This window comes from Sapajus apella, unplaced genomic scaffold (assembly GCF_009761245.1).
Source record: "Sapajus apella isolate SASKATOON/1434 unplaced genomic scaffold, GSC_monkey_1.0 scaffold100, whole genome shotgun sequence".
NCBI lineage: Eukaryota > Metazoa > Chordata > Mammalia > Primates > Cebidae > Sapajus > Sapajus apella.
Window position 1 is genome coordinate 7,180,229 of NW_022437040.1, and position 12,661 is coordinate 7,192,889.

General features: G+C 42.2%; 1 long non-coding RNA gene across 1 annotated transcript; it reads right to left on the reverse strand.

Annotated features, from left to right (window-relative positions):
* Nucleotides 1-3,905: 3,905 nt before the first annotated feature.
* On the reverse strand, nucleotides 3,906-12,661 carry LOC116536462. The gene is made up of 3 exons (XR_004262648.1): nucleotides 12,651-12,661; nucleotides 10,234-10,240; nucleotides 3,906-4,021 (listed from the first exon to the last, which is right to left on the reverse strand). It is a non-coding gene; the product is annotated as an uncharacterized LOC116536462 (long non-coding RNA).

Sequence of the window (12,661 nt, forward strand, 5' to 3'; positions counted from 1 at the left end):
AGGGAGCTGATGGCTGTGTGCTCCGAGCACAGAAGGCACAGAGGCCACGCCAAAGCTGACACTGGGTCAGAACCAGGCCCAAACTCACAGCACGCCCTCCTTGCTCGCCTGCTTCTCTCTGTAAACACCAACTCCCTTTCTGTGGCTCAATTATCTGCAGTGTGCGCAGGCATTAGAAAGTCATGGGCTTTTTTTTCTGCCTTTTCCTCGTAAATCTCAGAATGAATAGTTTCGATCTGTAATTGTTGGTTTTATATTTTTAAATAGTGAACTAAGAAACATAATGTCTCATTATCTTTGAAATGATTCGAGCATTTGCTGCGTGCAACTCTGTCGATAACAGCACAATGCAGTCATTTTACTTTGTCTGGGGGGAGGGGAGACGCGTCAAGAAAGTTCCTTTTTTTCCTCTACTAACTCTGTATTGCTAGTTATCTGCTGTTTCCACACTCTGCATAGATCTAATTTAGGTACTTTTTAAAAAAAAGATACTCCAGACACTATCCTGGATTGGCAGTTTAGAAAACACATGTGTCTTCAAGCCTTCACTGCAGATCTGAAGCAAATTATTTCTGTAAACGTGTGAAAATTTGACTTTCCTAAAAAATGGCTTGTGGTACATATGTGCTCAAATCTATTCAGGAAAACCACAACGCCTGACATTTCTTCTCCATTACTTTGCTTGAGACACGAAGAGTCTTTTATAATTTTAGTTTTTTGAAATGACAGTTTCCGTCAATTTGCTTTTTAGAGTACCATGTTTTCTGGTGCTCTGTCATGTAAGATTTTACCTGGAAGCATTGAGAAAGCAGCTATCTGCCCTGCCATCTGGTGAGCGCTTCTGACTCCTGAGAGTGACGGGGTTTCTCACCACAGAAGCTGGAGTCACTGCAGAGTGTGCTCATTTCACACCGGGCCAGTCACACCTTCACATTTTCACGCTACTATGACAACATGCTGCTTTAAAGCACCTTCTTTTTTTTCTTGGTCAGGCAGTTCTGGGATTTAACTCCTAAGCACACACTGCATTTGAACAAGATAACCTTTTAAAATAGTGTTATAAATAGCACATCACCATGCGGATTTTCTTTCAATTGCATGGTATCTGAGGACAGGGAATTCTAGCCAAATGTTGACTGTCTACTCAGTCCCTAAAGATACTCATTAAAACACACAAAACACCTGGCATGTTTTTATTAATCTGTTAATCGCAACAATATTTATTTGAAAATAAGTCTAAAGCTATTAAGTTGGCACAAAAGTATTTGAGGTTTTTGCATTAAAAGTAATGGCAAAAACTGCAGTTACTTTGCACCAACCTGATAACTCATTCAGGCTGTAATTTGCCTTAAGCCAGCTGACAGCTCCAACATCTCATGAACCAGTGGGCCACAGTAGCCAGGAGGCCCTCCTGGGTGTGAACGAGTGTGCTTGCGTGTCTGTGTGTGACTGTGTCTCCGTGTGCTTGTGTCTGTGTGTATGAATGTGTGTCTGTGTCTGTGTATGTGTGTGAACATGTGTATGTGTGCCTCTGTGTGTATGTATGTGTCGGCGTGTGTGTGTTGTGTCTATGTGTGTGAACATGTGTATGTGTGCCTCTGTGTGTGTCAGTGTGTGTATATGTCTGAGTGTGCATCTGTGTATTTGTGTGTGTTGTGTCTGCTGTGGGTCTGTGTGAGTGTGCCTTCACTCCCAACCAAGACATTTTCTAGGGGAGAAGGGAAGCCGAGCACAGAAGCTGTGAAGACGGTCTATGTTAGAGGCCAAGTGGGAGGAACAGGTGCTGAGTCAGAAGGAGGGGTCGAGCAGAGCTTCCGAGACACAATCCTGCTACCATCCCCTACCCAAGACCAAGAAGTCACCGCTGCTGACAGAGACATTTTGGTAGATCCCTGGGGCTTGAGGGCTTCTCAAGGACAATATGTGACCCAGTGGATGGATAACCAAGCAGAGATGGAAATGCAGGAAACAGGGCCAAACCAACTGCCCATCATCCAAGTGTTCACCCTGGCTCTTCACTCTCATAGCACCCAAGGGAGGAAAATCCCACTGCTGTCAGTGGGTGACGTCACCACCCAGTTTCACATCTGTGGGACCTTCCAGAGGAGCAATTTGTCACCATGCTGAAAAAACAAACAGACAAACAAAACACAAAAATGAAAAACAAACAAAAACAGAGAAAGAGCAATTATATTTAGTAGAGCTTCTATTATGAGCCGACCATATATTATCTCACTTAATCCTAAACCAATCCCGTCAGGTCAGCCTGTCTTTAGAAGAAATTCAAGAGTTGGGAAACATGTCTGCAGTGAGGCAGCTGGTTAAATGACAAAGGTCAGCCTCAAACCCAGGCTGGCCTTCAAAAGCAGGACCTGTTTTGATGGCAATGAATGACATTGAATAATGACATCAGTTTAATGCCTGTTATGACAGGTGATGGATCGCAGGCCCCACAGGCTAGCTTCCAAGAACAGTAAATAGGGAATAGCAAAACATCCTCAAGCCCTTTGCTGCAAATTCTATTTCTGAGGCACGAGGGCTACATCTCTCATCTCAGGCCATCTTCCCTCCGGAGCCCTTCGAATATGTCAAGGAATCCTGGAGCTGGGAAAGAGATACACAATTTCCCATCAGCTTAAACTTTGCAACTCAAATGTTGCTTTGAGATTTGGACGTCAGGGTGTTCTGGGCTTTTGGGAGACTCACCGGACTCCCAACTGTGAGGGTTTCCTTGTTGTGTTCAGCCTCCCTTCTTGTGTCAAGAAGGGAGGATCACTGAGTGAATGGAGTGAATGGAAAAGACCCGGGCAGACACTGATAAAACCCACACGGAGGCTAGCTTGCGTTTGGTCCATGCCCCAGAGCTTTGGTGCCACAGAGACAAATCCTGGAGGACGTTCCAGGAGGAGGGACTGGCCTCTCTGGAATTTTCTTTCTAGGAGAGCTTCAAGCAGGATTTGCGGTATTCTAGGCTCTTTATCTCATCAACAAAACTGTAAAACAGGGATGTTGTAGTGGCCGTAGAATTGTAAAGTATACAAGGGCTGAAGGGGCTTTGAAGCTGCAGAAACTGCTCTGTGCAGTGGCTGTCCTGGTCTCCTCCATCGGAGTCAAGTACTCTACCACGGCGTTGGAATAGAAGGGCCTTCCCAGCCACGCACGAATGCTGTGTTTTAAAAAACTCCTTTCTTCCAAAAAGTTCTACGTAGGTCCTCATGACCTCCCTGCAGCTGATATTCGAGGTTACCTATAAACAAATGTTATCTAATAAAAACATTGCAATGTGTACATAAAGAAATACCTCAATGGATATCAAATCCCTAAATGTCTTTTAAAATTAAGACTAAAAAAGAAACTTGTTTATCACTTTGATAACGACATCGTGCACATGCTTCCTGGTAGATAACACTACACCTCACTTCCAGCCATCATCTCACTTTTTATTTTTTACTAAAAATGAATTCTGATTGACACATAATAATTGCACATACCTGTGGGGCACACAGAGATGTTTTCCTACATACAATGTAAAGTGAGCGTATCAGGATAATTCGCATACCCATCATCTCAACCTTTCTCATTTGTTTGTGTTGAGACTATTCAGCATCCTCCTCCTCTCTGAAACTATAGAATATATAGTTACACAGTTTCAAGTCATCCTTCTAGCTATTTGAAACTATGTAATATGTGCTTATATAGTTAACTGTATATGTAGAATTATTATATAGCAATAACTATATAGTATGTGATTAACTATAGTCATCTACTACAGAACACTAAAACTTACTTACCTAGCTGTAATTCTCATCTTTTAACGAAGCCCCCTTATCCTTCCCCTCCCAGTCCCTTCTCAGCTTCTAGCACCCTTTTTTCTTCTTACTTCAATGAAACCAACTTTTTTTTTTAGCTTCCACATATGAACGAGACTACGTGCTGTTTAATTTTCTGTTTCTGGCTTATTTCACTTAACATAATGTCCTCTAGTTCAATGCATGTTGCCATGAATGACAGGATTTAATTCCTATGGCTACGCATAATATTCCTTTGTGCACACGTCCATTTTCTGTACCCACTCACCTGTTGTCAGATACCTCGGTTGATTCCATCTCTTGCCTGTTACGAACATGGCTGCAATAAACATGGAAGATGCAGGTATCTCCTGGACATACTGGTTTTCTTTTCTTTACATAAATGCCCAGTAGAGAGATTACTAGGTCCTATTTCTATTTGTGTTTCTCAGGAACCTTCATACTGTTTTCCACAGCGGTTGTACTAGCTAACATTTCCATCAACAGTGTACAAGAGTTCCTTTTTCTCTGCACCCTAGCCAGAATTTGTGATTTTTGTCTTTTTGATAATAGCCATCCCAACTAGGGTGAGATGATACCTCACTGTGGTTTTGATTCACCTTTTCCTGATGATTAGTGATGGTGAGCATTTTTTCATATATTTCTTGTTCATATATGTGTCTTCCTTTGAGAAATGTCTGTTCAAGTCATTTGCTCATGTAACTGGATTGCTTATTCTTTTGCTGTTGAGTTCCTTGTATATGATGGATATTATGCCCCTGTCAGATGAATAGTTTGCAGTTATTTTCTCACTTTCTGTAGGTTGTCTTTTCACTGTGCTGTTTTCTTTGCTGTGTGGAAGCTTTGTGGTTTGATATAATTCCAGTTGTTTATTTTTGCTTTTGTTGTCTGTACTTTTGAGATTCATAAAAATCTTAAGATCATAAAAATTCATAAGATCTTTCCCTAGACCAATGTCTTGAAGCATTTCCCCTGTTTTCTTCTATTAGTTTTATAGTTTGGAGTCTTACATTTAGGTCTTTGATTCATTTTGAGCTGACTTTTGTACTGAGTGAGAGGTGGGGATCTAATTTCATTCTCCAACACCTCTTCATGATAAAAACTCTGAGTAAGTTAATTGGAGGAAAGCATCCCAACATAATAAAATCCATCTATGTCAGACCCACAGCTAATATCATACTGAACAGAAGGAGATAAAAGCTTTTCCTCTAAGAGCTGGGAAACGACAAGGATACCCACTCTCACCACCCTTATTGACCATGGTACTGGAAATCCTAGCCAGAGCAGCCAGGCAAGAGAAATTAATAAATCACATTCAAATTGGAAAGGAGAAAGTTAAATTGTTTCTGTTGCAGATGATATAATCTTACATAAAGATAAACCTAAAGATCTCACAAAAATAAAACTGTTAGAACTGACAAATTCAATAATGTTGCAGGATACAAAATTAATACACAAAAATCTGCAGCATTTCTATATAGAGACAATAGAGTAGCTGAAAAAAAAGTTAAAAAGGCAGTCTCATTTGCAATAGCTACCAAAACAATACCTATGAATAAATCTAACCAAGGAGGTAAAAGAGCTTGCCTTTTCATTTCGTCCTTTCTCTCTCTTACTCTTTCTCTCATATTCTCTTGCCTCTCTGTTTTTAAACGTCTCAGGCTTAGCAGACACTGTTGAAACCCAGTACACTACAATGGAAATAAAATAGACATCTATCTCTTTTGTATGCTAAGATAAAAGCATAACCATGAACACATGTTTAATTAGATTATTTTGGAGTTCTGGAACTTATGTATTAATGACATTCAGGGACTCTGGCTTAAGCTAAAGAATCAGGACTATAATCATGTCCCTATTCTCTCCAGATCCCACTGAAATAAAACGATAGTATTATGAGAATAACCATATGACAGGAATTGAATGGGGAGTCACTATCATACACAAGACTTCAATAAGGTTCTAGAAAACAGAAGGTGGGTGGCAGAGGGCTGCATAAGGTCAGCAGGCCAAGAAGCGTGCAGCTTGGGCACACAAAAAGTGAGGTTCAGAAGAGGTGGGCATCAGTCCATCCAGGACTCAGATTAGCACACAGACTGGAGCACAGCAGTTGGAAAGGACTGAAGACGGGGAAGAAACTGAAGTTCTATTTCTGGGGGAGCTATACCAGTCAAAACCTAACCCTCTTTCCCCTTGTCTACCCATCAGCCATGAAGCTTAGGCATTTATGATCCAGCAAAACACTCCTCCCAAAAACACTCTCCCCTAAAGAAACTGGAGAAAATGTTGGAGACAATATCTTTCATTGGTTAAATGTGCAGCCCACGGCCAGCTCCCTGCACACTTACTCTAAATGATTTGCCCTTTATGGGGTCCTGGATAGAATTCCTACCATGAAGAGATCAGTTGTCACAAAGCCTAGGAAACCATAGACAGCCAGGTATCACCAGCATAAAAGAACCAGAAATGAGGGAAACTAACCAGAAAAGTCAAGTGAAACACAAAACTAAATGTGAATCGCAGTGGAATTATCTTCAAAGGCCCAAGAGAAAGGTATACCAAGATTTCTACATTGAGTGAAATTATTAATCAAATGTATGAGAAGATTAAAGAAAGCTGAGAGAGTCAAAGACTCAGAAAGGTGACCTTCCACACATTCCTCAAGACATTACTACAGGATTTGCTCCAGAAAAACTAAGAAATGAATCTAGAAAGTATGAGAATGAAATCCAGAAAAAGTGGGGTGCCCAGAGTCAACCTTAACACATGAGCTAAGCAAGCTTGACTGGTTATTTGTAGTCTAGAGGTCTCTGTTCAACAGTCCAATAGATTCTCCTTCAACTTCTTCACATGCAATGAAATACAAAATATTTGACATTTCTGAATTGGCATACGATCTATCCCATGGATATGTATTTACTAAGGTCTACACCACACATACTGAGTTCCTAAGTGCAGAAATTTACAATGTGAAATTAAATCACCTGTGACTTACTAAGGATAGTAAGCATAAACAGTCAATGTTTATTTAAATTTTTATATGGGCACAAAAAATAGTGACAGTGAAGCAAAATCATTAATGGCTTAAAAAATTTGTATCCCAATTGAGAACAATTATACATTACTTTGAAGTTCCATCTTTAACCCACAGATAAATTCTGTATTCACACATACAGTTATTCAAGAATTCACTCACTCTAAGTATTTATTGAACAGCTGGGAGAGTCTAGATATTATACTAAACACTAGTTATAAAAATAATATGTACGCTCTTATGTTCAGGCTGTCAGAGAAGACACAGACATAAAGCAATAACTAAAGCCAGAACTGCAAGAAAAAGGTAGAGACACCATGGAAATATGAGTAGGGTTCATTTGCTTATTTAAATAATAGGGTATATTTACATATTTGCAGGTGTTTCATACCTGAAGACCATCTACCAGTTTCCCCTTCTTGTGAAATGCTCTTGGAAAATTTTTAGTAATTGCTGATATTTTGGAAGGCATTACTGGTAGCTCATTGATTTAGAGCATAGTCAACCAAAATAAGATTAAAAGTATTCAGGAGCAAATGTAACCACAACTTTCAATTTATAGGAGCAAAGTATAATCTTACTTGCAATTGTCAGCTTCAATTCTTTTACTCAGCTGTAATTTTTTTCATGTTCTCTATTTTTTTTTAACAAGTTACTACTTAATGATGGGTTTTGGATTCATATCAAATGTATCAATCACTAATCTTCGAAAATCTTCCCTTTTCTTTTTGCCTTCTTTTAAACTCTAGTAGTTCTGAATCTTAATTTCTAGAGGCTGTTTTATAGACTAATAGATAACATAGTACTTTTTTAAAACTCTGAAGGTGAGTGCTTGCTGACATTTGCAGAAGAAAAGAAGATGCTCAAGACTCAGTCACTATTTCCAATAACTGAGTCTAGGAGGGAAGATAAACATTCATGAACAGCTGTAATACAAGACAAGAGGCAAAAACTCAGAGAGCTAACCTCCCAAGCACCATTCTGCAGGAAGTTAAACAACTTTCATTTCTGACTCCAGCTATAAACTCTGTCTACCTCTGCACACCCCATAGTGGCAATGGGATGTGGAGACGGAAGTCAGTCCCTTCCCTTAGAAGCTCACAGACCGAGGAGAAAGGCATGGGGATCCACCAAGACTACAGGATTCACAGTGCCCAGGAGGCCAGTGGGGAATCCTCAGGATCCACAATGAGGACACCAGATAACTGCTGCAGAAAGTGAGAGAGGACAGTGAGGATGGTGTCGCTCTGGGCACTGGGAAAGCCGGAGGGACAGGTGTGCAGGATCTCAGCTAATGCAAGGGAGGACATACTCCTGGCTAACTCAGAATGGCACGGGGAAAGCAGCAGCATTCGGATAAGTGGCTGTCCCCATGGGGGTCCCACAGTACTTCCTAGTGCCAAGGGCAGCTGGCCAGAGAGCACAGTAAAGCAGTAAAGGGCCCTGTGCAGAACTTGCAGCCCATGGCAGCCTCTTTGGAGATGGGACGATAGCTCACCTCATCTCCCTGGTACCAGGTTCTAATGATAATCCTTGGAAGCAAGTCTGTCATCTTCTCTTTCAGTTCTGTTTGTGACTCTCACACATCAGTGGTCATGCCTCAGGTTCTGAGCTCAGAGCCCTGGGTTCAGATCCCAACCCGTTACTCTGTGCAAGGCTGCAGAGCTGCCCTGTGAGCTCCCGGACCTCCTCCGCCTCCACTGGCCACCTGACAGTCAGTGACCTCAGGCACGTAACTTCCTGTCCCCCACCTCCATTTCCAGATGTCATGGTGGCCCTCATCTCAGAGAGTTGCACTGTGGAGCACCCACTGAGAGTCACCTTTCCTTACCAAAGCTGGGTGACTGAGCAAGCAATCCTTCCTGTGCCTCAGTTTCCTCATTACTCACAATGGAGGTGGTGGGGACATCTTGAGGATTATATTAAAGAATCCAGGTCAAGTTACCAGGAAATGCTGTGGTCTTCACATGTTTCCACTGAGTCTGGCTTTATGATATCAGCTCCATATTTACTGTGGTTGTCCACAGCCATCTTACCTCCTGCCAGCCAGATCTTACAATATTTAATCCATTATTCTACTAATAAGCACAATTGAATGCACATTGATTTACATGGTTTTGCTGAGTGTGTCAGGACAAAGAAGTGTCCTCCCCAAAGAGGGGAGATAAATTCTGTATCACACATATAGTCATTCAAGAATTCATTCACTCAGTAAGCATTTATTGAATAGCCGGGAGAGTCTAGACATGATACTAAATACTAGTTATAAAAAAGGAATACGTATGCTCTTGTGTTCAGGCTGTCAGAGAAGACACAGACTCCCCAAAGAGGAAAGTTCCTCCCCAAAGAGGTCAAATCCCTGGAATCTACAAATGCGGCTTGATGCAGAAAACAGATGTTTGGAGACGTCATTAAATTCAGCATGTTGAGATGGCTTGTCCTGCATTATCCAAGTGGCCCTACATCCAGTGACAAGTGTTCTTATATGGGAAGTGAGAGATACGCTTGACCCCAATAGAAGGGGAGCTGGCATCGTGACCACAGAGGAGAGACTGCAGTGACACAGCCATAGAAGCTGAAAGGGGCCAGGGAACAGACGCTCCTCTGGAACCCCTGGAGAAAGCATGGGCCTGGCCATGTCTCAGTGCAGACTTCTGGTCCCCAGGCTCTTGAGAGAGCTCATTTCAGTTGTTTTAATCCACTGAGTGCGTGATGTTTGTTACAGCAATCACACGAGACTGATACACTCAGTTCGAGACTAATTTTCTACTATGACTCATTAGATGCCTTAAATCTGAATTGTATAGCTATAATTTGTTACAAAGACAGCGATTTGAAAGTTAACTCCAAAATAACCTGGCTTTACGTCTTCCTCTGCATCAACATAGGTTTCAACAAAGTGGTTCAGTCGAAATTATGAGGCCCTGAGCATGGTGAGCTAAAGTCAAGCCTGGAACCAAAGGAACCCCAGACAAATCCCGGCTCCTCTCTCCTCTCCCTCGAAGCTTCAGTCTCATCTGTACAGCAGGATGCTCATAGAAATGGCCTCCGTGGTGGTGCACTATTGGGAGGAAAAACTTACTGCCAAGTAAGGGCCTGCAGAGTGCCTGGAGAGCAGGTACAGGCAGCAGGCATAATTATTAGCCCATCTTCCAGGTTAGGAAACTGAGGCTTAGAGGTGCTGGATAACTCACCCAAGTCCCGTAGCTATTAGGCTTCAGAATTTGGAACCAGATCTCATTAACCAAGGCACACTGCAGCATGGCTTCCAATGTTCCCTGCTCTAGCATATTTCCCCCCAACTTTTTATCAAGAATATTTTCAAATATAAAGAGACATTTAAAGGATCGGTGAACACCCAAACACCCTGCACTGGGATTCAAAAATTACCATTTTACTATATTTGCTTTGTGGCATATAAATCCATCCACCCATGCATCAATCATGGATCCATCCTTCAAGCCATCTGCCCCCCCTCCTCCTTCTCCTCTTCTTCCTTCCCCCCTCCCCTCTCTCAATTTCTTGAAGTTTCAAAGCACACACATGCCTTAGCATGCTTCCCCACTGAACAGTGCAGCTTGCATGTTATTACTATGAGTTCAATTTGTCTATGGCTCTCTTCTTTTTGGTGGGGGAGAGGGAGAAAAAATTTGCAGAAAGTTAAATGCACAAGTCTTAAGCATACCAATCAATTTGGATAAATGCAATATTCTGTGTAACCCAAACCTCTATCCAGACATTAAACATGCCTGCCTGGTCAAGACAGTCCCCTTATGCCCTTTCAAGTCAATCTCCGCCCCTGCTCACCATGGCAACTGACATGCTGGTTTTCACTAAACATCAGTGGTGTCTGTTCTAAAACATAATCAGAATGAATCCTGCAGCGGGCATTCTTGAGTGAGAGGCTTCTTCACTCAGCCGAAGGTGTCCGAGACACATCATGTTGCTGCAGGTTCTTCTGCTGATGAGCAGCCTCTCATCACACCATTCCCCACATCTTCTGGTCATGGACTCCTGGACAGGCTCCAGTTTTTGACTATTATGGATAAACTGCTATGAACGAGGTTGACCAAATCTCTTCGTGGCCATATTCTTTTAATTCTTTTGGTTAAATGCCTGGAAAATGGAAGAGCTGAGTCAGAGGGTAGGTGAATGTGTCGTTTTATTAAAAATAGCCAGACTTTTTTCCAAAGAGCTAGTAGCATTTTACCCTCTCACCCAATAGTGAAGGGAAGTTCTGATGGTTCACAACATGTCCTTGTCAACGCCTGGTAATGTCTTCTTAATTTCAGCCATTCCAGTGGATTTTATTTCACATGTCCCTGAGGACAACCAATGTTGAAAACGGTTTTAAGTGCTTATGAGTCATTTGCATATCTTTTTTGTGACGTGTCTGTTCAAATGTTGTTTATTTTTAAGTTTTTCACAATATTTTTATCATTGACTTCTATATGTCATTTTTATATCTTGGATACTCGTTCAATACTAGATGGGTGTTTTTTTGAATATTTTCTCTCAATCTGCGACTTGTTTATTCATGCTCTTAATGTTGCCTTTTGATACAGTTTTAAATTTGATGCAATCTAATTAATCACTTTTTTTACATTTTTGCTTTTTGTTTCCCACCCAAGAACCTCCCCCCGCACACCCCCATCATAATCATTTTCTCCTTTTTTCCCTAAAAGTTTTGTAGTCCTACATAGTCTATCATCTGTCTTTACTTACTTGTATGTATAATATGAGGTAGGGCTGAGTTTCTCCCTCCCTCCCTCCCTCTGCCTGTCCTTCCTTCCTTCCCTTTCTTCCTCCCTCTTTCTCCCTTTCCTCTTTTCTTTTCTTCTTTCTTTTTTTTCTCTCTCTCCTTCCCTCCTGCCTGCCTGTATGCCTCCTTTTTTCCCAGGTGTCCCAGCATCATTTGTTGAAGACTTTCCTCTCCCCATTATATTTCTCTGGAACTCCACTTCTGTGTATGGGAAAAGCCATAAGAGAACCTTGTTTCCACCCCACTAACAAGCAAACCTCAGCTAGTCAACAAAATCCTATTTTTTTTTAGCCTTTAAAGAGCAAGGGCCACAGGTGCCCAAAACATCTGAAGGGAAATCATGCCACAGATTGTTTTGCCTTTGGAAAAGTAGAAGGAGGAGCTGCCACAGAAGAAATCAGCTTCCATTGCAACAATCTGTTAATGGGAAAGTGTGGGCTGGACCACAGTTTGGAATAAATGGGATCCCATTCTTACCTGCAAGCTTTTCTCCACAGGCTTCTACCAGGTACTGACAGGGAAGATCGGTGGGTAAGGCAGTAGGCCCCAGACCCCCACTACCTGCATCCGTGGACCCCTCCTCTAAGGAAGACAAAGCCTCTCAGTGCAGGGCAGCAGGATGCTCCCTTACACCCAGGTCCTGCATGCCAAGAAGCAAGGATCTTCTCTTCCTGGGAGAGGGGCAGGAAACTCCCTCCCACCTACCATCTCTCCTCTAACAGATACAGACAGTTTGGCTTGGTGAAGGAGAAGAGGGAGGGACACTGAGAAAACCCTAGCCCCAAAGCCCAAAGGCACAGGCCCATCCTGAGATGAAAACTGAAAACACACCCTATCCTCACCAGGAGCCCTTCTCCTCCCCCGCACACTTCCATCACAACAGGTGTGCAGCAATGGTCAAAGTGGGTGTGGAACAGGAGCACTGAGGGGCACCCAGGCAACCCCGTCTCTATGTTAAATGCAAGGTAGCAGCAGCCCACTGCTGGAGCGTTTTAACAAGTCTTACATGCATAGCAATGACAAAAACAAAACCTAGCTCATCTACTGACTGACCAG